Here is a 24,153-nt window from a genome sequence, read left to right as displayed (position 1 = left end):
TGTTTCAGCTTCCAGAGAGTTATCTGAAGACATCCTCTTTGTTTCAGCTTCCAGAGAGTTATCTGAAGACATCCTCTTTGTTTCAGCTTCCAGAGAGTTATCTGAAGACATCCTCTTTGTTTCAGCTTCCAGAGAGTTATCTGAAGACATCCTCTTTGTTTCAGCTTCCAGAGAGTTATCTGAAGACATCCTCTTTGTTTCAGCTTCCAGAGAGTTATCTGAAAACATCCTCTTTGTTTCAGCTTCCAGAGAGTTATCTGAAGACATCCTCTTTGTTTCAGCTTCCAGAGAGTTATCTGAAGACATCCTCTTTGTTTCATCTTCCAGAGAGTTATCTGAAGACATCCTCTTTGTTTCAGCTTCCAGAGAGTTATCTGAAGACATCCTCTTTGTTTCAGCTTCCAGAGAGTTATCTGAAGACATCCTCTTTGTTTCAGCTTCCAGAGAGTTATCTGAAGACATCCTCTTTGTTTCAGCTTCCAGAGAGTTATCTGAAGACATCCTCTTTGTTTCAGCTTCCAGAGAGTTATCTGAAGACATCCTCTTTGTTTCAGCTTCCAGAGAGTTATCTGAAGACATCCCTGGGTTCCTGCATTAAAGACAACTACAAACATTTCTACACAGGAGGTGGGTATCTAAGATGCTATGAGCAAGGTTATATAAAGAGAGCTCCCAATATTACCCTGGTCACAGATCTGTTACAGTTGAAGTCGGAAGTTTACATACACCTTAGCCAAATACATTTAAACTCAGTTTTTCACAATTCCTGACATTTAATCCTAGTAAAAATTCCCTGTTTTAAGTCAGTTAGGATCACCACTTTATTTTAAGAATGTGAAATGTCAGAATAATAGTAGAGAGAATGATTTATTTCAGCTTTTATTTCTTTCATCACATTCCCAGTGGGTCAGAAGTTTACATACACTCAATTAGTATTTGGTAGCATTGCCTTTAAATTGTTTAACTTGGGTCAAACGTTTCAGGTAGCCTTCCACAAGCTTCCCACAATAAGTTGGGTGAACTTTTGACCCATTCCTCCTGACAGAGATGGTGTAACTGAGTCAGATTTGTAGGCCTCCTTGCTCGCACACACTTTTTTAATTATGCCCACATATTTTCTATAGGATTGAGGTCAGGGCTTTGTGATGGCCACTCCAATACCTTGACTTTGTTGTCCTTAAGCCATTTTGCCACAACTTTGGAAGTATGCTTTGGGTCATTGTCCATTTGGAAGACCCATTTGCGACCAAGCTTTAACTTCCTGACTGATGTCTTGAGATGTTGCTTCAATATATCCACATAATTTTCCTTCCTCATGATGCCATCTATTTTGTGAAGTGCACCAGTCCCTCCTGCAGCAAAGCACCCCCACAGCATGATGCTGCCACCCCTCGTCCTTCACGGTTGGGATGGTGTTCTTCGGCTTGCAAGCAACCCCCTTTTTCCTCCAAACATAACGATGGTCATTATGGCCAAACAGTTCTATTTTTGTTTCATCAGACCAGAGGACATTTCTCCAAAAAGTACAAACTTTGTCCCCATGTGCAGTTGCAAACCGTAGTCTGGCTTTTTTATGGCGGTTTTGGAGCAGTGGCTTCTTCCTTGCTGTGCGGCCTTTCAGGTTATGTCGATATAGGACTCGTTTTACTGTGGATATAGATACTTTTGTACCTGTTTCCTCCAGCATCTTCACAAGGTCCTTTGCTGTTGTTCTGGGATTGATTTGTACTTTTCGCACCAAAGTACGTTAATCTCTAGGAGACAGAACACGTCTCCTTCCTGAGTGGTATGACGGCTGCGTGGTCCCATGGTGTTTATACTTGCGTACTATTGTTTGTACAGATGAACGTGGTACCTTCAGGCGTTTGGAAATTGCTCCCAAGGATGAACCAGACTTGTGGAGGTCTACAATTTTTTTCTGAGGTCTTGGCTGATTTCTTTTGATTTTCTCATGATGTCAAGCAAAGAGGCACTGAGTTTGAAGGTAGGCCTTGAAATACATCCACAGGTACACCACCAATTGACTCGAATGTTGTCAATTAGCCTATCAGAAGCTTCTAAAGCCATGACATAATTTTCTGGAATTTTCCAAGCTGTTCAAAGGCAGAGTCAACTTAGTGTATGTAAACTTCTGACCCACTGGAATTGTGATACAGTGATTTATAAGTGAAATAATCTGTCTGTAAACAATTGTTGGAAAAATTACGTGTGTCATGCACAAAGTAGATGTCCTAACCGACTTGCCAAAACTATAGTTTGTTAACAAGAAATTTGTGGAGTGGTTGAAAAACAAGTTTTAATGACTCCAACCTAAGTGTATGTAAACTTCCGATTTCAACTGTATATAAAGAGAGCTCCCAATATTGGCCTGGTCCCAGATCTGTTTGTGCTGTCAAGTCAACTGACTCTTTGTCATGACACTGAGTGACAAGGCGTTGCCATGATGACACAAACAGACTGAGCCGACTAACGCCAGACAACGCCAGGACATGGTGACACGGTGACACTTCATACAACCAACACCAGGACATGGTGACACGGTGACACTTCATACAACCAACACCAGGACATGGTGACACGGTGACACTTCATACAACCAACACCAGGACATGGTGACACGGTGACACTTCATACAACCAACACCAGGACATGGTGACACGGTGACACTTCATACAACCAACACCAGGACATGGTGACACGGTGACACTTCATACAACCAACACCAGGACATGGTGACACGGTGACACTTCATACAACCAACACCAGGACATGGTAACACGGTGACACTTCATACAACCAACACCAGGACATGGTGACACGGTGACACTTCATACAACCAACACCAGGACACGGTGACACGGTGACACTTCATACAACCAACACCAGGACATGGTGACATGGTGACACTTCATACAACCAACACCAGGACATGGTTGCATAGTGACACTTCATACAACCAACACCAGGACATGGTTGTTGTAGACATAGTGACACTTCATACAACCAACACCACCTTTCAGCTCCATACCTTACAACCAATGAGGTATTGCTTTTTCCCCAACAAAGTGGTGTGACGGAAGTATCCTCTTTCTGATCAGAGCTGTCGCTGAATCACTGTGTGTGCATCCCAAATAGTGCACTATATAAGGAATAGTGCACTATATAAGGAATAGTGCACTATATAAGGAATAGTGCACTATATAAGGAATAGTGCACTATATAAGGAATAGTGCACTATATAAGGAATAGTGCACTATATAAGGAATAGTGCACTATATAAGGAATAGTGCACTATATAAGGAATAGTGCACTATATAAGGAATAGTGCACTATATAAGGAATAGTGCACTATATAAGGAATAGTGCACTATATAAGGAATAGTGCACTATATAAGGAATAGTGCACTATATAAGGAATAGTGCACTATATAAGGAATAGTGCACTATATAAGGAATAGTGCACTATATAAGGAATAGTGCACTATATAAGGAATAGTGCACTATATAAGAATAGTGCACTATATAAGGAATAGTGCACTATATAAGGAATAGTGCACTATATAAGGAATAGTGCACTATATAAGGAATAGTGCACTATATAAGGAATAGTGCACTATATAAGGAATAGTGCACTATATAAGGAATAGTGCACTATATATGAATAGTGCACTATATAGGAATAGTGCACTATATAAGGAATAGTGCACTATATAAGGAATAGTGCACTATATATGAATAGTGCACTATATAAGGAATAGTGCACTATATAAAGAATAGTGCACTATATAAGGAATAGTGCACTATATAAGGAATAGTGCACTATATAAGGAATAGTGCACTATATAAGGAATAGTGCACTATATAAGGAATAGTGCACTATATAAGGAATAGTGCACTATATAAGGAATAGTGCACTATATAAGGAATAGTGTGCCATTTAGCCTCTGGTAGCGTACTATATATATATATATATACTGTATATATTTAACCTTTATTTAGCCAGGGAGTCATGCTGAGACCACAGTCTCTTTTGCAGATGAGCCATGCATGAACACATCACTAAACAATTACACTATACATACACTACATGACCAAAAGTATGTGGACACCTGCTCGTCGAACATCTCGTTCCAAAATCATGGGCATTAATATGGAGTTGGTCCCCCGCCTTTGCTGCTATAACAGCCTCCACTCTTCTGGGAAGGCTTTCCACTAGATGTTGGAACATTGCTGTGGGGGACTTGCTTCCATTCAGCCACAAGAGCATTAGTGAGGTCGGGCACTGATGTTGGGCGATTAGGCCTGGCTCGCAGATCGGCATTCCAATTCATCCAAAGGTGATGGGGTTGAGGTCAGGGCTCTGTGCAGGCCAGTGAAGTTCTTCCACACTGATCTCGACAAACCATTTCTGTATGGCCCTCACGGGGACATTGTCATGATGAAACAGGAAAGGGCCTTCCCTAAACTGTTGCCACAAAGTTGGAAGCACAGAATCGTCTAGAATGTCATTGTATGCTGTAGCGTTAAGATTTCCCTTCACTGGAACTAAGGGGCCTAGCCCGAACCATGAAAAACAGCCCCAGACCATTATTCCTCCTCCACCAAACTTTACAGTTGGCACTATGCATTGGGGCAGGTAGCGTTCTCCTGTCATCCGCAAAATCCAGATTTGTCCATCAGACTGCCAGATGGTGGTCGGACTGCCAGATGGCGAAGCGTGATTCACCACTCCAGAGAACGCATTTCCACTGCTCCAGAGTCCAATGGCTGCGAGCTTTACACCACTCCAACCGACACTTGGCATTACGTATGGTGATCTTAGGCTTGTGTGCGGGTGCTCGGCCATGGAAACCCATTTCAGGAAGCTCCCGACGAACAGTTCTTGTGCTGAAATTGCTTCTAGAGGCAGTTTGGAACTCGGTAGTGAGTGTTGCAACCGAGGACAGATGATTTCTACGCGCTACGTGCTTCAGCACTCGGCGGTCCTGTTCTGTGAGCTTGTGTGGCCTACCACTTCACGGCTGAGCCGTTGTTGCTCCTAGACGTTTCCACTTCACAATAACAGCACTTACAGTTGACTGGGGCAGCTCTAGCAGGGCAGAAATTTGACGAACTGACTTGTTGGAATGGTGGCATCCTATGACGGTGCCGCGTTGAAAGTCACTGAGCTCTTCAGTAAGGCCATTCTACTGCCATTGTTTGTCTATGGAGATTGCATGGCTGTGTGCTCGATTTTATACACCTGTCAGCAACGGGTGTGGCTTAAATAGCCAAATTTACTCATTTGAAGGGGCGTCCACATACTTTCAGCCATAGTGTATCATGAAGAAAAGCTTTATATGGAACAGGGTGCCATTTGGGGCGCACCCTGGTAGCTGTTTTGCAGAGCAAAGCTCATCAGAGAGGGACTGGAGTGTTATAAGTGATTTAATAGGAATGTGCATCTTTCCCTTTCAAGACGATTCGATGCGCATCTCGATTTGATCAGAGGAACGAATCAGTGTGATTCGGTTAGATTCAATACGATTCGATGCGCATCTCGATTTGATCAGAGGAACGAATCAGTGTGATTCGGTTAGATTCAATACGATTCGATGCGCATCTCGATTTGATCAGAGGAACGAATCAATGTGATTCGGTTAGATTCAATACGATTCGATTCACTAACATTTTCCATTTAACATTAATATCTGCTGCTGATGCAGCTCATGAGCTGGGCCTCTCTGAGCTGGGCCTCTCTGAGCTGGGCCTCTCTGAGCTGGGCCTCTCTGAGCTGGGCCTCTCTGAGCTGGGCCTCTCTGAGCTGGGCCTCTCTGAGCTGGGCCTCTCTGAGCTGGGCCTCTCTGAGCTGGGCCTCTCTGAGCTGGGCCTCTCTGAGCTGGGCCTCTCTGAGCTGGGCCTCTCTGAGCTGGGCCTGTCTGAGCTGGGCCTCTCTGAGCTGGGCCTCTCTGAGCTGGGCCTCTCTGAGCTGGGCCTCTCTGAGCTGGGCCTCTCTGAGCTGGGCCTCTCTGAGCTGGGCCTGTCTGAGCTGGGCCTCTCTGAGCTGGGCCTCTCTGAGCTGGGCCTCTCTGAGCTGGGCCTCTCTGAGCTGGGCCTCTCTGAGCTGGGCCTGTCTGAGCTGGGCCTGTCTGAGCTGGGCCTGTCTGAGCTGGGCCTCTCTGAGCTGGGCCTCTCTGAGCTGGGCCTCTTGAGCTGGGCCTCTCTGAGCTGGGCCTCTCTGAGCTGGGCCTCTCTGAGCTGGGCCTCTCTGAGCTGGACCTCTCTGAGCTGGGCCTCTCTGAGCTGGGCCTCTCTGAGCTGGGCCTCTCGAGCTGGGCCTCTCTGAGCTGGGCCTGTGAGCTGGGCCTCTCTGTGCTGGGTCTCTCTGAGCTGGTGTCTGTGATCACTTCTACTGAGGGGTCTGTGTGTGTGTGTGTGTGTGTGTGTGTGTGTGTGTGTGTGTGTGTGTGTGTGTGTGTGTGTGTGTGTGTGTGTGTGGTGTGTGTGTGTGTGTGGTGTGTGTATAGGCAGCTGAGCCATAGGGCAGACTGATCATCTACCAGCCCTCTATCAGTCTGTATCAGTTTGGCCTCCCGCTGACAGATGCACTGGTCTCTTAAACATTGGAACCAGGAACGATGTTTATCTGTGAATCTTTAAATCCCTGTGATTGAAGTGATGTAAGTGACATCATAAACAGGAGAAGTAAGGACTCTCTCTGCTGACAGGGTGACAGAAAGGAGGATGAGTGACTCATTGATGCCCACTCAGTACTGTATTTACTGTGGCAGAGTCCCAAACAGAACCCTATTCCCTATGTAGTGCACTACTTTAGGTTCCATAGGGCCCTGGTCAAACGTAGTGCACTACGTAGGGAATAGGGTTCCATTCGGGATGCAGCCCGTGTCTATTGCCCCTGGCGCCAGCCTGCCTGCTGCTAACACGCAGCCACATTATCAATACACTAGAACACTAAAACAGGATGACTTAATGAGTCTGAACACTGTTGGTACACACTGGCACTGTCATATGGCACCCTATTCCCTACATAGTGCACTACTTTAGACCAGGACCAGGTAGGATGACATCAGACAGTAAGATAGAGAGACAGACAGATAGTAGGATGACATCAGACAGTAAGATAGAGAGACAGACAGATGGTAGGATGACATCAGACAGTAAGATAGAGAGACAGACAGATGGTAGGATGACATCAGACAGTAAGATAGAGAGACAGACAGATGACATCAGACAGTAAGATAGAGAGACAGACAGATGGTAGGATGACATCAGACAGTAAGATAGAGAGACAGACAGATGGTAGGATGACATCAGACAGTAAGATAGAGAGACAGACAGATAGTAGGGTGACATCAGACAGTAAGATAGAGAGACAGACAGATGGTAGGATGACATCAGACAGTAAGATAGAGAGACAGACAGATGACATCAGACAGTAAGATAGAGAGACAGACAGATAGTAGGATGACATCAGACAGTAAGATAGAGAGACAGACAGATGGTAGGATGACATCAGACAGTAAGATAGAGAGACAGACAGATAGTAGGATGACATCAGACAGTAAGATAGAGAGACAGACAGATGGTAGGATGACATCAGACAGTAAGATAGAGAGACAGACAGATAGTAGGATGACATCAGACAGTAAGATAGAGAGACAGACAGATAGTAGGATGACATCAGACAGTAAGATAGAGAGACAGACAGATAGTAGGATGACATCAGACAGTAAGATAGAGAGACAGACAGATGTCATCAGACAGTAAGATAGAGAGACAGACAGATAGTAGGATGACATCAGACAGTAAGATAGAGAGACAGACAGATAGTAGGATGACATCAGACAGTAAGATAGAGAGACAGACAGATGACATCAGACAGTAAGATAGAGAGACAGACAGATGGTAGGATGACATCAGACAGTAAGATAGAGAGACAGACAGATAGTAGGATGACATCAGACAGTAAGATAGAGAGACAGACAGATGGTAGGATGACATAAGACAGTAAGATAGAGAGACAGACAGATAGTAGGATGACATCAGACAGTAAGATAGAGAGACAGACAGGTGACATCAGACAGTAAGATAGAGAGACAGACAGATAGTAGGGTGACATCAGACAGTAAGATAGAGAGACAGACAGATGGTAGGATGACATCAGACAGTAAGATAGAGAGAGACAGACAGATAGTAGGATGACATCAGACAGTAAGATAGAGAGACAGACAGATGGTAGGATGACATCAGACAGTAAGATAGAGAGACAGACAGATGACATCAGACAGTAAGATAGAGAGACAGACAGATGACATCAGACAGTAAGATAGAGAGACAGACAGATGGTAGGATGACATCAGACAGTAAGATAGAGAGACAGACAGATGACATCAGACAGTAAGATAGAGAGACAGACAGGTGACATCAGACAGTAAGATAGAGAGACAGACAGATAGGAGGGTGACATCAGACAGTAAGATAGAGAGACAGACAGATGGTAGGATGACATCAGACAGTAAGATAGAGAGACAGACAGATGACATCAGACAGTAAGATAGAGAGACAGACAGATAGTAGGATGACATCAGACAGTAAGATAGAGAGACAGACAGATAGTAGGATGACATCAGACAGTAAGATAGAGAGACAGACAGATAGTAGGATGACATCAGACAGTAAGATAGAGAGACAGACAGATGGTAGGATGACATTAGACAGTAAGATAGAGAGACAGACAGATAGTAGGGTGACATCAGACAGTAAGATAGAGAGACAGACAGATAGTAGGATGACATCAGACAGTAAGATAGAGAGACAGACAGATGGTAGGATGACATCAGACAGTAAGATAGAGAGAGACAGACAGATAGTAGGATGACATCAGACAGTAAGATAGAGAGACAGACAGATGGTAGGATGACATCAGACAGTAAGATAGAGAGACAGACAGATGACATCAGACAGTAAGATAGAGAGACAGACAGATGACATCAGACAGTAAGATAAAGAGACAGACAGATGGTAGGGTGACATCAGACAGTAAGATAGAGAGACAGACAGATGGTAGGGTGACATCAGACAGTAAGATAGAGAGACAGACAGATAGTAGGATGACATCAGACAGTAAGATAGAGAGACAGACAGATGGTAGGGTGACATCAGACAGTAAGATAGAGAGACAGACAGATAGTAGGATGACATCAGACAGTAAGATAGAGAGACAGACAGATAGTAGGGTGACATCAGACAGTAAGATAGAGAGACAGACAGATAGTAGGATGACATCAGACAGTAAGATAGAGAGACAGACAGATAGTAGGGTGACATCAGACAGTAAGATAGAGAGACAGACAGATAGTAGGATGACATCAGACAGTAAGATAGAGAGACAGACAGATGGTAGGATTACATCAGACAGTAAGATAGAGAGACAGACAGATGGTAGGGTGACATCAGACAGTAAGATAGAGAGACAGACAGATGGTAGGATGACATCAGACAGTAAGATAGAGAGACAGACAGATAGTAGGATGACATCAGACAGTAAGATAGAGAGACAGACAGATGACATCAGACAGTAAGATAGAGAGACAGACAGATGACATTAGACAGTAAGATAGAGAGACAGACAGATGACAGATAGTAGGGTGACATCAGACAGTAAGATAGAGAGACAGACAGATCGGTGCTCCTGCCGCCTGGATTTTGTTTTATTTATTTTTATTTAACTTTTATTTAACTAGGCAAGTCAAATTCTTTTTTACAATGACGGCCTACCAAAAGGCAAAAGGCCTCCTGCGGGGACGGGGGCTTGGATTAAAAATACAAATATAGGACCAAACACACATCACAACAAGAGAGACGCCACAACACTACATAAAGAGAGACACCACAACACTACATAAAGAGAGACACCACAACACTACATAAAGAGAGACACCACAACACTACATAAAGAGAGACGCCACAACACTACATAAAGAGAGACGCCACAACACTACATAAAGAGAGACGCCACAACACTACATAAAGAGAGACGCCACAACACTACATAAAGAGAGACGCCACAACACTACATAAAGAGAGACGCCACAACACTACATAAAGAGAGACACCACAACACTACATAAAGAGAGACACCACAACACTACATAAAGAGAGACACCACAACACTACATAAAGAGAGACACCACAACACTACATAAAGAGAGACACCACAACACTACATAAAGAGAGACACCACAACACTACATAAAGAGAGACACCACAACACTACATAAAGAGAGACACCACAACACTACATAAAGAGAGACACCACAACACTACATAAAGAGAGACACCACAACACTACATAAAGAGAGACGCCACAACACTACATAAAGAGAGACGCCACAACACTACATAAAGAGAGACACCACAACACTACATAAAGAGAGACGCCACAACACTACATAAAGAGAGACACCACAACACTACATAAAGAGAGACACCACAACACTACATAAAGAAAGACACCACAACACTACATAAAGAGAGACACCACAACACTACATAAAGAGAGACACCACAACACTACATAAAGAGAGACACCACAACACTACATAAAGAGAGACGCCACAACACTACATAAAGAGAGAGAGACGCCACAACACTACATAAAGAGAGACACCACAACACTACATAAAGAGAGACACCACAACACTACATAAAGAGAGACACCACAACACTACATAAAGAGAGACACCACAACACTACATAAAGAGAGACACCACAACACTACATAAAGAGAGACGCCACAACACTACATAAAGAGAGACACCACAACACTACATAGAGAGAGACACCACAACACTACATAAAGAGAGACACCACAACACTACATAAAGAGAGACACCACAACACTACATAAAGAGAGACACCACAACACTACATAAAGAGAGACGCCACAACACTACATAAAGAGAGACACCACAACACTACATAAAGAGAGACACCACAACACTACATAAAGAGAGACACCACAACACTACATAAAGAGAGACACCACAACACTACATAAAGAGAGACGCCACAACACTACATAAAGAGAGACACCACAACACTACATAAAGAGAGAAACCACAACACTACATAAAGAGAGACGCCACAACACTACATAAAGAGAGACACCACAACACTACATAAAGAGAGACACCACAACACTACATAAAGAGAGACAACACAACACTACATAAAGAGAGACACCACAACACTACATAAAGAGAGACACCACAACACTACATAAAGAGAGACGCCACAACACTACATAAAGAGAGACACCACAACACTACATAAAGAGAGAAACCACAACACTACATAAAGAGAGACGCCACAACACTACATAAAGAGAGACACCACAACACTACATAAAGAGAGACACCACAACACTACATAAAGAGAGACAACACAACACTACATAAAGAGAGACACCACAACACTACATAAAGAGAGACCTAAGACAACAACATAGCATGGCAGCAACACATGACAACAACATGGTAACAGCAAAACATGGTACAAACATTATTGGCAACAGCACAAAGGGCAAGAAGGTAGAGACAACAATACGTCACACGAAGCAGCCACAACTGTCAGTAAGAGTGTCCATGATTGAGTCTTTGAGTTGATGAGACCAGGTAGAGAACTGAGTCTGTCCTCTTTACGTTGTCCTCTTACGCGTGTGTGTGTGTTTGTGCGTGTGAGCAGGGTAACATGGACGAGGGCAGTGTGAGGAAGAGGAAGGACATGTTTAATGGCAGCCCTGCTCCCTGCCCCGCCCCCGGCCCCACCTCCAATATGTCCGCCTCCGACTCCCAGCCTGCTGAGGACGTTAAGGCTACCGTGCTGCAGAAGGACGTGAGTAATGTAGAGGACAGAATGTGTGTTAGTCTGTGTGTGTGTGTGTGTGTGTGTGTGTGTGTGTGTGTGTGTGTGTGTGTGTGTGTGTGTGTGTGTGTGTGTGATGCCGGACAATTGGCTATTTTAAAACCGTCCCACTGCTCCTGCCGTGTCTGCAGACATCCCCCAAAATAAACAAAAAGCGACTCTCGGAGGATGATGCACTCCTTTAGATATGTCTGTAAATAGTCGCCTTTAGATATGTCAGTCAGGTGGCTAGCTGCCTGCAGAGACCTCTAGTTGAGTAACATTGAAGGGCTGTAAGTATTACTTAGCCAGCTAGAAGGATGAAGTCAGAAGCTAATATTAAACGAAGCCAGGAGCAAAACATAACGCTACTAAAAAGTCCTTACTTAAGTGCTTTCCACCACTGGGCTTTACAGACAGTAGGCTACAGAGACAGACAGTAGGCTACAGAGACAGACAGTAGGCTACTGAGACAGACAGTAGGCTACAGAGACAGACAGTAGGCTACAGAGACAGACAGTAGGCTACAGAGACAGACAGTAGGCTACAGAGACAGACAGTAGGCTACAGAGACAGACAGTAGGCTACAGAGACAGACAGTAGGCTACAGAGACAGACAGTAGGCTACAGAGACAGACAGTAGGCTACAGAGACAGACAGTAGGCTACAGAGACAGAGAGTAGGCTACAGAGACAGAGAGTAGGCTACGGAGACAGACAGTAGGCTACGGAGACAGAGAGTAGGCTACAGAGACAGACAGTAGGCTACTGAGACAGACAGTAGGCTACGGAGACAGACAGTAGGCTACTGAGACAGACAGTAGGCTACGGAGACAGACAGTAGGCTACAGAGACAGAGAGTAGGCTACAGAGACAGACAGTAGGCTACAGAGACAGACAGTAGACTACAGAGACAGAGAGTAGGCTACAGAGACAGACAGTAGGCTACAGAGACAGAGAGTAGGCTACAGAGACAGACAGTAGGCTACAGAGACAGACAGTAGGCTACAGAGACAGACAGTAGGCTACAGAGACAGACAGTAGGCTACGGAGACAGACAGTAGGCTACGGAGACAGACAGTAGGCTACAGAGACAGACAGTAGGCTACAGAGACAGACAGTAGGCTACAGAGACAGACAGTAGGCTACGGAGACAGACAGTAGGCTACGGAGACAGACAGTAGGCTACAGAGACAGAGAGTAGGCTACAGAGACAGACAGTAGGCTACGGAGACAGACAGTAGGCTACAGAGACAGAGAGTAGGCTACAGAGACAGACAGTAGGCTACAGAGACAGAGAGTAGGCTACAGAGACAGACAGTAGGCTACAGAGACAGACAGTAGGCTACAGAGACAGAGAGTAGGCTACAGAGACAGACAGTAGGCTACAGAGACAGACAGTAGGCTACAGAGACAGACAGTAGGCTACAGAGACAGACAGTAGACTACAGAGACAGACAGTAGGCTACAGAGACAGACAGTAGGCTACGGAGACAGACAGTAGGCTACAGAGACAGACAGTAGGCTACAGAGACAGACAGTAGGCTACAGAGACAGACAGTAGACTACGGAGACAGAGAGTAGGCTACGGAGACAGACAGTAGGCTACGGAGACAGACAGTAGGCTACAGAGACAGACAGTAGGCTACAGAGACAGACAGTAGGCTACAGAGACAGACAGTAGGCTACAGAGACAGACAGTAGGCTACAGAGACAGAGAGTAGGCTACAGAGACAGACAGTAGTGAACAGAGACAGAGAGTAGGCTACAGAGACAGACAGTAGGCTACAGAGACAGAGAGTAGGCTACAGAGACAGAGAGTAGGCTACAGAGACAGACAGTAGGCTACAGAGACAGACAGTAGGCTACTGAGACAGAGAGTAGGCTACAGAGACAGAGAGTAGGCTACAGAGACAGACAGTAGGCTACAGAGACAGAGAGTAGGCTACAGAGACAGACAGTAGGCTACAGAGACAGACAGTAGGCTACAGAGACAGACAGTAGGCTACAGAGACAGACAGTAGGCTACAGAGACAGAGAGTAGGCTACAGAGACGGACAGTAGGCTACAGAGACAGACAGTAGGCTACAGAGACAGACAGTAGGCTACAGAGACAGACAGTAGGCTACAGAGACAGACAGTAGGCTACAGAGACAGACAGTAGGCTACAGAGACAGACAGTAGGCTACAGAGACAGAGAGTAGGCTACAGAGACGGACAGTAGGCTACAGAGACAGACAGTAGGCTACAGAGACAGACAGTAGGCTACAGAGACAGACAGGGATGTGGTGCTCAGTGGTGAGGCTGAAGCAGGCTGCAATGCATGCAGGAGGAAGCAGAGGAGACAGAGAGAGAGGTTAGTGCAGTGGTTCCCAAACTTGGGGCCAGGCCCCATGTGGGGTCCCCTGGGAGAATCTCTACTAATCTCATCAAACAAGTTAGGAACAAAATAAAGATATGTTTCAATATGAACATATCCACATGACCTGTCTTCCCTACAGGCCCACATTAAAATACAACCACTGTATCTGGGACCTCTACCAAATCAGATAATAATAAACCAGACTAGATTAACTGGGCCACTGTCACACACTAGTTTTAATATCACTGAATGACAAACGAAATCTAAAAGTTATTTAAAAAGATGACAGAGAACAAAATAAAGTTGTTTCAAGAGATGATAGAGAACAAAATAAAGTGAAGTTGTTTCAAGACAGAACAAACAATAGGTTTTTTCAGAGTTCCACAGTGGTTTGCACACCAAGCTTTATTGACATCTAACACGGTAGACAAAAGCCCACGTCTTTAAAATGTCCACGCCGTCTGTGTAGTGGTGTTGCTGTAAATATGTAGTATTTTTATATTTGAAGAAGCAACACAATAGTTTCTACCTCACGTCCTGCTCCAGCAATGTCTAGCAAAGCCGACCCAAATCAGGGTCAAGACAGCACGATGTCCTGTTTTTGGTCAATATCACATTCATGTCTTTAGGTTTTTCAAACTAAAGTATAAATACCACTGATTACTAGCTGTGTTGACCAGTGAAAGGAAGTGGATACCACAGATTGATGAGGAAATTGTTTTATTTAATCAATTTTAGAATAAGGCTGTAACGTAACAAAATGTGGAAAAAGTCAAGGGGTCTGAATACTTTCCGAAGGCGCTGTATAAAGCTAATAGGCTGTGTGTTTGTAGATGGCCTGAGGTGGATGAACCTACAGCAGCCAAGGTGATAATGGCTGGTGGCATTTTGGCTGGTTTTGCTGTTCTCCCAATAGCATTTTAGGGTTTTTTAAATTGTATAGAAATGCAGTTAAAAAAATATATGTGGTCACCCTAATGTGTGTGTGTGTGTCTGAGAGAGAGCCTGAGTACATTTTCACAGCATAGGATCTCCAGTGGCTCTCATGATCATTCATGTGATCCCCCAGCCAGCCAGCCCCCCAGCCAGCCAGCCCCCCCAGCCAGCCAGCCCCTCCAGCCAGCCAGCCCCCCAGCCAGCCAGCCCCCCAGCCCCCCAGCCAGCCAGCCCCCCCAGCCAGCCAGCCCCCCAGCCAGCCAGCCCCCCCAGCCAGCCAGCCAGCCAGCCCCCAGCCAGCCAGCCCCCCAGCCCCCAGCCCCTCCAGCCAGCCCCCAGCCAGCCAGCCCCCCAGCCCCCAGCCCCCAGCCAGCCCCCCAGCCAGCCCCCAGCCAGCCAGCCCCCCAGCCCGCCCCCAGCCAGCCCCCCAGCCCCCCAGCCAGCCAGCCCCCCAGCCCCCCAGCCAGCCAGCCCCCAGCCTCCCAGCCCCCCACCCAGCCCCCCAGCCCCCCAGCCAGCCAGCAACCCCCAGCCAGCCCCCCAGTCCCCCAGCCAGCCAGCCCCCCAGCCAGCCCCCTAGCCCCCCAGCCCCCCCACCCAGCCCCCCCAGCCCCCCAGCCAGCCCCCCACCCAGCCCCCCAGCCCCCACCCAGCCCCCCGAGCCAGCCAGCCCCCCAGCCAGCCCCCCCAGCCAGCCCCCCAGCCCCCCAGCCAGCCAGCCCCCCAGCCCTCCAGCCAGCCCCCCAGCCAGCCCCAGCCAGCCCCCCAGCCAGCCAGCCCCCCAGCCAGCCCCCCCAGCCCCCAGCCAGCCAGCCCCAGCCAGCCCCCCAGCCCCCAGCCAGCCAGCCCCCAGCCAGCCCCCCAGCCCCCCACCCAGCCAGCCAGCCCCCCAGCCCCCCAGCCCCCCACCCAGCCCCCCAGCCAGCCCCCCCAGCCAGCCAGCCCCCCAGCCCCCCACCCCAGCCCCCCAGCCAGCCAGCCCCTCAGCCCCCACCCAGTCCCCCAGCCAGCCAGCCCAGAGCAGACAGAGCAGAGAGGTTTTACTACAGTGCCAGGTGGTACCAACCTCCATCACCCCGTATTAACCCTGCTGTAGTCTGTTCCACACTCACTGAACTCACTGTTCCCACTACGTCCCAAATGGCACCCTATTCCCTGTATAGAAAATAGGGTACCATTTGAGACGCAAGACTCTGTCTCACCGGCTCTCTCTGTCACCATTATTCCTCTCAGAACAGCAATCTGGGACCTTTACCAAATCAGATAATACTAAACCAGACCAGATTAACTGGGCCACTGTCACACACTAGTTTTAATATCACTGAATGACAAACAAAATCTAAAAGTTGTTTCAAGAGATGACAGAGAACTAAATAAAATAAAGTTGTTTCAAGACAGAACAAACAATAGGTTTTTTCAGAGTTCCAGTAACCAGTGAAAGGAAGTGGAAACAACATCAGTCCAAAGATCAAACAGACAATCGGGATACATTTAGCTAGTAGTATTATTCATGATTACTGCCAAAGTATGACATTGCATTCTTGTTCCATTCATGTTCATGTTCTCCTTGCTATAAGTACGTAAGTACTCAAGTAACCTCCCGAGTGGCGCAGTGGTCTAAGGCACTGCATCGCAGTGCTAGCTGTGCCACTAGAGATCCTGGTTCGAATCCAGGCTCTGTCGTAGCCGGCCGCGACCGGGAGACCCATGGGGCGGCGCACAATTGGCCCAGCGTCGTCCAGGGTATGGGGAGGAATGGCCGGCAGGGATGTAGCTCAGTTGGTAGAGCATGGTGTTTGCAACGCCAGGGTTGTGGGTTCGTTTCCCACGAGGGGCCAGTATGAAAACAATAAAAAATAATGTATTCACTAACTGTAAGTCGCTCTGGATAAGAGCGTCTGCTAAATGACTAAAATGTATGAACATCAATCATCCTAGCCTGTGTACAAGGCCTCTGTATGGTAGCTGTAAATGTATAGTCCTGTTATAGGGAAACAGGGTTACTGAATGACTCTGAGAACAGTAGCTGACTGACTGAGGAATGTTAGGAATCTGTCAACACCGTGAGACTCTCAGGAAAACCAGAGTCTGCACCTCTCAATAGAACTACTGCTTCATCCTGTAGTTCTATTGAGGAACGTTGCAGTGAAATGTAGATTCATTGTCACATTTTCCCCCTTTTTATTTTTTACAGAAATTAAACATTTAACCCTGAATTAATCCTATCAGTCTCGACACCCTAGCAAAAAAAAAAGGCTTTTCATGTATCTGGCATTCATTTATGTGCATGTCCAGCCCTCATATTTAGCCTCACAATGAAGTGTTTGTTAAAAAAAAGGAGTCCCGGTACTGTGGGGCCCCTTCGGGATCTGCGTTTGTCTCACAAACCTCAAAAAAAACGCTCGAGCTCCTTCCCCGTTAACCACACAGACTAATGGTTGGTATCTACGGATGCAGAAGAAACACACCGTGTTTAAAAAGGGGTTAGAAGTACTAAATCACGCCGGCGTGACAGTGGGACTCATTGGGTTAACGTCCACTGCTCACTAACTCACACTACACTGTGTTTAGAAACACCATCATGGGCCAGTCAGTCATTGATTGAGTGAGGACAGGCCATGTTTTATAAGATAAAATATATATATACACTACCGGTCAAAAGTTTTAGAACACCTCCTCATTCAAGGGTTTTTCTTTATTTTAACAATTGTTTACATTGTAGAATAATAGTGAAGACAACAAAACTATGAAATAACACATATGGAATCATGTAGTAACCAAAAAAGTGTTAAACAAATCAAAATATATGTTATATTTGAGATTCTTCAAAGTAGTCATCCTTTGCCTTGATGACAGCTTTGCACACTCTTGGCATTCTCTCAACCAGCTTCATGAGGTAGTCACCTGGAATGCATTTCAATTAACAGGTGTGCCTTCTTAAAAGTTAATTTGTGGAATTTATGCGTTTGAGCCAATCAGTTGTGTTGTGACAAGGTAGAGGGGGTATACAGAAGATAGCCCTATTTGGTAAAAGACCAAGTCCATATTATGGCAAGAACAGCTCAAATAACCAAAGAAGAACTACAGTCCATCATTACTTTAAGACATGAAGGTCAGTTAATATGGAAAATGTCAAGAACTTTGAAAGTTTCTTCAAGTGCAGTCTCTCATGAAGACCGCCACATGAATGGAAAACCCAGAGTTACCTCTGCTGCAGAGGATAAGTTCATTAGAGTTACCAGCCTCAGAAATTGCAGCCCAAATAAATGCTTCACAGAGTTCAAGTAACAGACACATCTCAACATCAACTGTTCAGAGGAGACTGTGCGAATCAGGCCTTCATGGTCGAATTGCTGCAAAGAAACCACTACTAAAGGACACCAATAAGAAGAAGAGACTAGCTTGGGCCAAGAAACACGAGCAATGGACATTAGACCGGTGGAAATGTGTCATTTGGTCTGGAGTTCAAATTGGAGATTTCTGGTTCCAACCGCCATGTCTTTGTGAGACGCGGTGTGGGTGAACAGATGATCTCTGCATGTGTATTTCCCACCGTAAAGCATGGAGGAGGGGGTGTTATGGTGTGGGGGTGCTTTGCTGGTGACACTGTCTGTGATTTATTTAGAATTCAAGGCACACTTAACCAGAATGGCTACCACAGCATTCTGCAGCAATTCGCCATCCCATCTGGTTTGGGCTTAGTTGGGACTATCATTTGTTTTTCAACAGGACAATGACCCAACACTCCTTCAGGCTGTTTAAGGGCTATTTTACCAAGAAGGAGAGTGATGGAGTGCTGCATCAGATGACCTGGCCTCCACAATCCCCCGACCTCAACCCAATTGAGATGGTTTGGGATGAGTCGGACCGCAGAGTGAAGGAAAAGCAGCCAACAAGTGCTCAGCATATGTGGGAACTCCGTCAAAGACTGTTGGAAAAGCATTCCAGGTGAAGCTGGTTGAGAGAATGCCAAGAGTGTGCAAAGCTGTCATCAAGGCAAAGGGTGGCTATTTGAAGAATCTCACATATAAAATATAACACTTTTTTGGTTACTACATGATTCCATATGTGTTATTTCATAGTTGTGATGTCTTCACTATTATTCTACAATGTAGAAAATAGCAAAAATAAAGACAAACCCTTGAATGAGTAGGTGTTGTAAAACGTTTGACTGGTACTGTATATATATATATTGAACAATAACACAAAATACAATAATGGAGATTAATAGACAAGAGTCCATAAACTGAACGCAGGCAGGCAGGCAGGCAGGCAGGCAGGCAGGCAGGCAGGCAGGCAGACAGACAGACAGGCAGGCAGGCAGGCAGGCAGGCAGACAGACAGACAGACAGACAGACAGACAGACAGACAGACAGGCAGGCAGACAGACAGGCAGGCAGGCAGGCAGGCAGGCAGGCAGACAGACAGACGGGGCGGGCGGGCGGGCGGGCGGACGGGCGGGCGGGCGGGCGGGCAGGCATTAATAGACAAGAGTCCATAAACTGAACGCAGGCAGGCAGGCAGGCAGGCAGGCAGGCAGGCAGGCAGACAGACAGGCAGGCAGGCAGGCAGGCAGGCAGACAGACAGACAGACAGACAGGCAGACAGACAGAACGACAGACGACAAGACAGACAGACAGAGCAGGCAGGCAGGCAGGCAGGCAGGCAGGCAGGCAGACAGACGGACGGGCGGGCGGGCGGGCGGGCGGGCGGACGGGCGGGCGGGCGGGCGGGCAGGCAGGCAGGGGTATTACATGTCAAGACAAAATGTACACAGGCATGGTTGAGTGATGACACAGTCACATATACAAAACTCCCCAACAGACACTGGGGTTTAATCGCTGGGGCCACCCTTCCCACTGGTTCTACCTCCAACCTGTATCACCCTCTCAGGAAGTTGTCATAACCACTTCCTGTCTCTCTCTCTGCAGGTGGGCCTTTTTAGTGGGATCTGTCTGATCGTAGGAACCATGATCGGCTCCGGCATCTTCATCTCCCCTAAGGCAGTGCTGCTGGAAACGGGAGCCGTAGGACCATGTCTGTGTGTCTGGGCAGCCTGCGGAGTGCTGGCTACACTGGGTAAGGACACACACACTCTGGCTACACTGGGTGAGGACACACACTCTCTGGCTACACTGGGTGAGGACAGACTCTCTGGCTACACTGGGTGAGGACACACACACTCTGGCTACACTGGGTGAGGACACACACACTCTGGCTACACTGGGTGAGGACACACACACACCAACCCTGTCCTGTGTAATCTCTAACCAGTCACTAAATGACTCCATAAACTGAGATAGATTACAGTGAGGGAAAAAAGTATTTGATCCCCTGCTGATTTTGTACGTTTGCCCAACATGATCAGTCTATAATTTTAATGGTAGGTTTATTTGAACAGTGAGAGACAGAATAACAACCACAAAATCCAGAAAAACGCATGTCAAAAATTTTATAAATTGATTTGCATTTTAATGAGGGAAATAAGTATTTGACCCCTCTGCAAAACATGACTTAGTACTTGGTGGCAAAACCCTTGTTGGCAATCACAGAGGTCAGTAGTTTCTTGTAGATGGCCACCAGGTTTGCACACATCTCAGGAGGGATTTTGTTCCACTCCTCTTTGCAGATCTTCTCCAAGTCATTAAGGTTTCGAGGATGACGTTTGGCAACTCAAACCTTCAGCTCCCTCCACAGATTTTCTATGAGATTAAGGTCTGGAGACTGGCTAGGCCACTCCAGGACCTTAATGTGCCTCTTCTTGAGCCACTCTTTTGTTGCCTTGGCCGTGTGTTTTGGGTCATTGTCATGCTGGAATACCCATCCACGACCCATTTTCAATGCCCTGGCTGAGGGAAGGAGGTTCTCACCCAAGATTTGACGGTACATGGCCCCGTCCATCGTCCCTTTGATGCGGTGAAGTTGTCCTGTCCCCTTAGCAGAAAAACACCCCCAAAGCATAATGTTTCCACCTCCATGTTTGACGGTGGAGATGGTGTTCTTGGGGTCATAGGCAGCATTCCTCCTCCTCCAAACACGGCGAGTTGAGTTGATGCCAAAGAGCTCCATTTTGGTCTCATCTGACCACAACACTTTCACCCAGTTCTCCTCTGAATCATTCAGATGTTCATTGGCAAACTTCAGACAGGCCTGTATATGTGCTTTCTTGAGCAGGGGGACTTGCGGGCGCTGCAGGATTTCAGTCCTTCACGGCGTAGTGTGTTACCAATTGTTTTCTTGGTGACTATGGTCCCAGCTGCCTTGAGATCATTGACAAGATCCTCCCGCGTAGTTCTGGGCTGATTCCTCACCGTTCTCATGATCATTGCAACTCCACAAGGTGAGATCTTGCATGGAGCCCCAGGCCGAGGGAGATTGACAGTTCTTTTGTGTTTCTTCCATTTGCGAATAATCGCACCAACTGTTGTCACCTTCTCACCAAGCTGCTTGGCGATGGTCTTGTAGCCCATTCCAGCCTTGTGTAGGTCTACAATCTTGTCCCTGACATCCTTGGAGAGCTCTTTGGTCTTGGCCATGGTGGAGAGTTTGGAATCTGATTGATTGATTGCTTCTGTGGACAGGTGTCTTTTATACAGGTAACAAACTGAGATTAGGAGCACTCCCTTTAAGAGTGTGCTCCTAATCTCAGCTCGTTACCTGTATAAAAGACACCCGGGAGCCAGAAATCTTTCTGATTGAGAGGGGGTCAAATACTTATTTCCCTCATTAAAATGCAAATCAATTTATAACATTTTTGACATGCATTTTTCTGGATTCATTTGTTGTTATTCTGTCTCTCACTGTTCAAATAAACCTACCATTAAAATTATAAACTGATCATTTCTTTGTCAGTGGGCAAACGTACAAAATCAGCAGGGGATCAAATACTTTTTTCCCCCACTGTACCTGACAAACCCTGTCCTGTGTAATATCTAACCAGTCTCTAAATGACACCATAAACTGAGATAGATTACCTGACCAACCCTGTCCTGGGTAATCTCTAACCAGTCACTAGTGGTGGGGAAGAATGACAGGAATCTCCTAAATCAGGAATGACCAAAGTGCTGAGGCTCCATGTGAGAAGGTCTGTGTGAGAAAGACTGGAGCTGCATTCCAAATGGCACCCATTGGGATGCCCGTCTGGGTCAGCTGATCTCAGCAGCCAGAAACAACATGAACCCTGCTGACTTATTAAGATCTAGGAGGGAATTCCTTTCCCCGTCTGGGTCAGCTGATCTCAGCAGCCAGAAACAAAGCTCTGACCAGCTCCTGGTTAACGTCTGTCACTAGTGCAGGGCTGTCATACCAAATTCCCAGAGCACAGTGTCTGCCAGTTTTCGCTTTTTCCCTGTACTTGATTGATCAATTAAGGTCATTGACTAATTAGGAACCCCCTCACCTGGTTGTCTACATCTTAATTGATTAGTTAGGAACTCACCTGGTTGTCTACATCTTAATTGATTAGTTAGGAACTCACCTGGTTGTCTAGGTCTTAATTGATTAGTTAGGAAATCCCCTCACCTGGATGTCTAGGTATTAATTGATTAGTTAGGAACTCCCCTCACCTGATTTTCTAGGTCTTAATTGATTAGTTAGGAACTCCCCTCACCTGGTTGTCTAGGTCTTAATTGATTAGTGAGGAACTCACCTGGTTGTCTAGGTCTTTATTTATTAGTTAGAAACTCACCTGGTTGTCTAGTTCTTAATTGATTAGTTAGGAACTCACCTGGTTGTCTAGGTCTTAATTGATTAGTTAGAATCTCCCCTCACCTGGTTGTCTAGGTCTTAATTGATTAGTTAGGAACTCACCTGGTTGTCTAGGTCTTAATTGATTAGTTAGGAACTCACCTGGTTGTCTAGGTCTTAATTTATTAGTTAGAATCTCCCCTCACCTGGTTGTCTAGGTCTTAATTGATTAGTTAGGAACTCACCTGGTTGTCTAGGTCTTAATTGATTAGTTAGGAACTCACCTGGTTGTCTAGGTCTTAATTGATTAGTTAGGAACTCACCTGGTTGTCTAGGTCTTAATTGATTAGTTAGGAACTCACCTGGTTGTCTAGGTCTTAATTGATTAGTTAGGAACTCACCTGGTTGTCTAGGTCTTAATTGATTAGTTAGGAACTCACCTGGTTGTCTAGGTCTTAATTGATTAGTTAGGAACTCACCTGGTTGTCTAGGTCTTAATTGATTAGTTAGGAACTCACCTGGTTGTCTAGGTCTTAATTGATTAGTTAGGAACTCACCTGGTTGTCTAGGTCTTAATTGATTAGTTAGGAACTCACCTGGTTGTCTAGGTCTTTAATTGGACACATTGAAAGGAAAGCAGCAGAAGCAGCAGCAGACACACGGCCATCCAGGCATTGAGTTAGACACCCCAGGACTACTGTCAGCCAACTCTCTGTCTCTGAGTTAGACACCCCAGGACTACTGTCAGCCAACTCTCTGTCTCTGAGTTAGACACCCCAGGACTACTGTCAGCCAACTCTCTGTCTCTGAGTTAGACACCCCAGGACTACTGTCAGCCAACTCTCTGTCTCTGAGTTAGACACCCCAGGACTACTGTCAGCCAACTCTCTGTCTCTGAGTTAGACACCCCAGGACTACTGTCAGCCAACTCTCTGTCTCTGAGTTAGACACCCCAGGACTACTGTCAGCCAACTCTCTGTCTCTGAGTTAGACACCCCAGGACTACTGTCAGCCAACTCTCTGTCTCTGAGTTAGACACCCCAGGACTACTGTCAGCCAACTCTCTGTCTCTGAGTTAGACACCCCAGGACTACTGTCAGCCAACTCTCTGTCTCTGAGTTAGACACCCCAGGACTACTGTCAGCCAACTCTCTGTCTCTGAGTTAGACACCCCAGGACTACTGTCAGCCAACTCTCTGTCTCTGAGTTAGACACCCCAGGACTACTGTCAGCCAACTCTCTGTCTCTGAGTTAGACACCCCAGGA

At 46.3% G+C, this 24,153-nt stretch overlaps 1 pseudogene; it reads left to right on the top strand.

The window, feature by feature from the left end:
* The first annotated feature begins 307 nt into the window (after positions 1-307).
* LOC121559096 overlaps positions 308-24,153 on the top strand; it is a 44,644-nt pseudogene continuing 20,798 nt past the window's right edge.

Source organism: Coregonus clupeaformis, unplaced genomic scaffold (assembly GCF_020615455.1).
Source record: "Coregonus clupeaformis isolate EN_2021a unplaced genomic scaffold, ASM2061545v1 scaf0797, whole genome shotgun sequence".
NCBI classification, from domain to species: Eukaryota; Metazoa; Chordata; class Actinopteri; order Salmoniformes; family Salmonidae; genus Coregonus; species Coregonus clupeaformis.
Note: the sequence above shows the minus strand (reverse complement) of the source record. Positions and strands in the feature narration are given on the sequence as shown.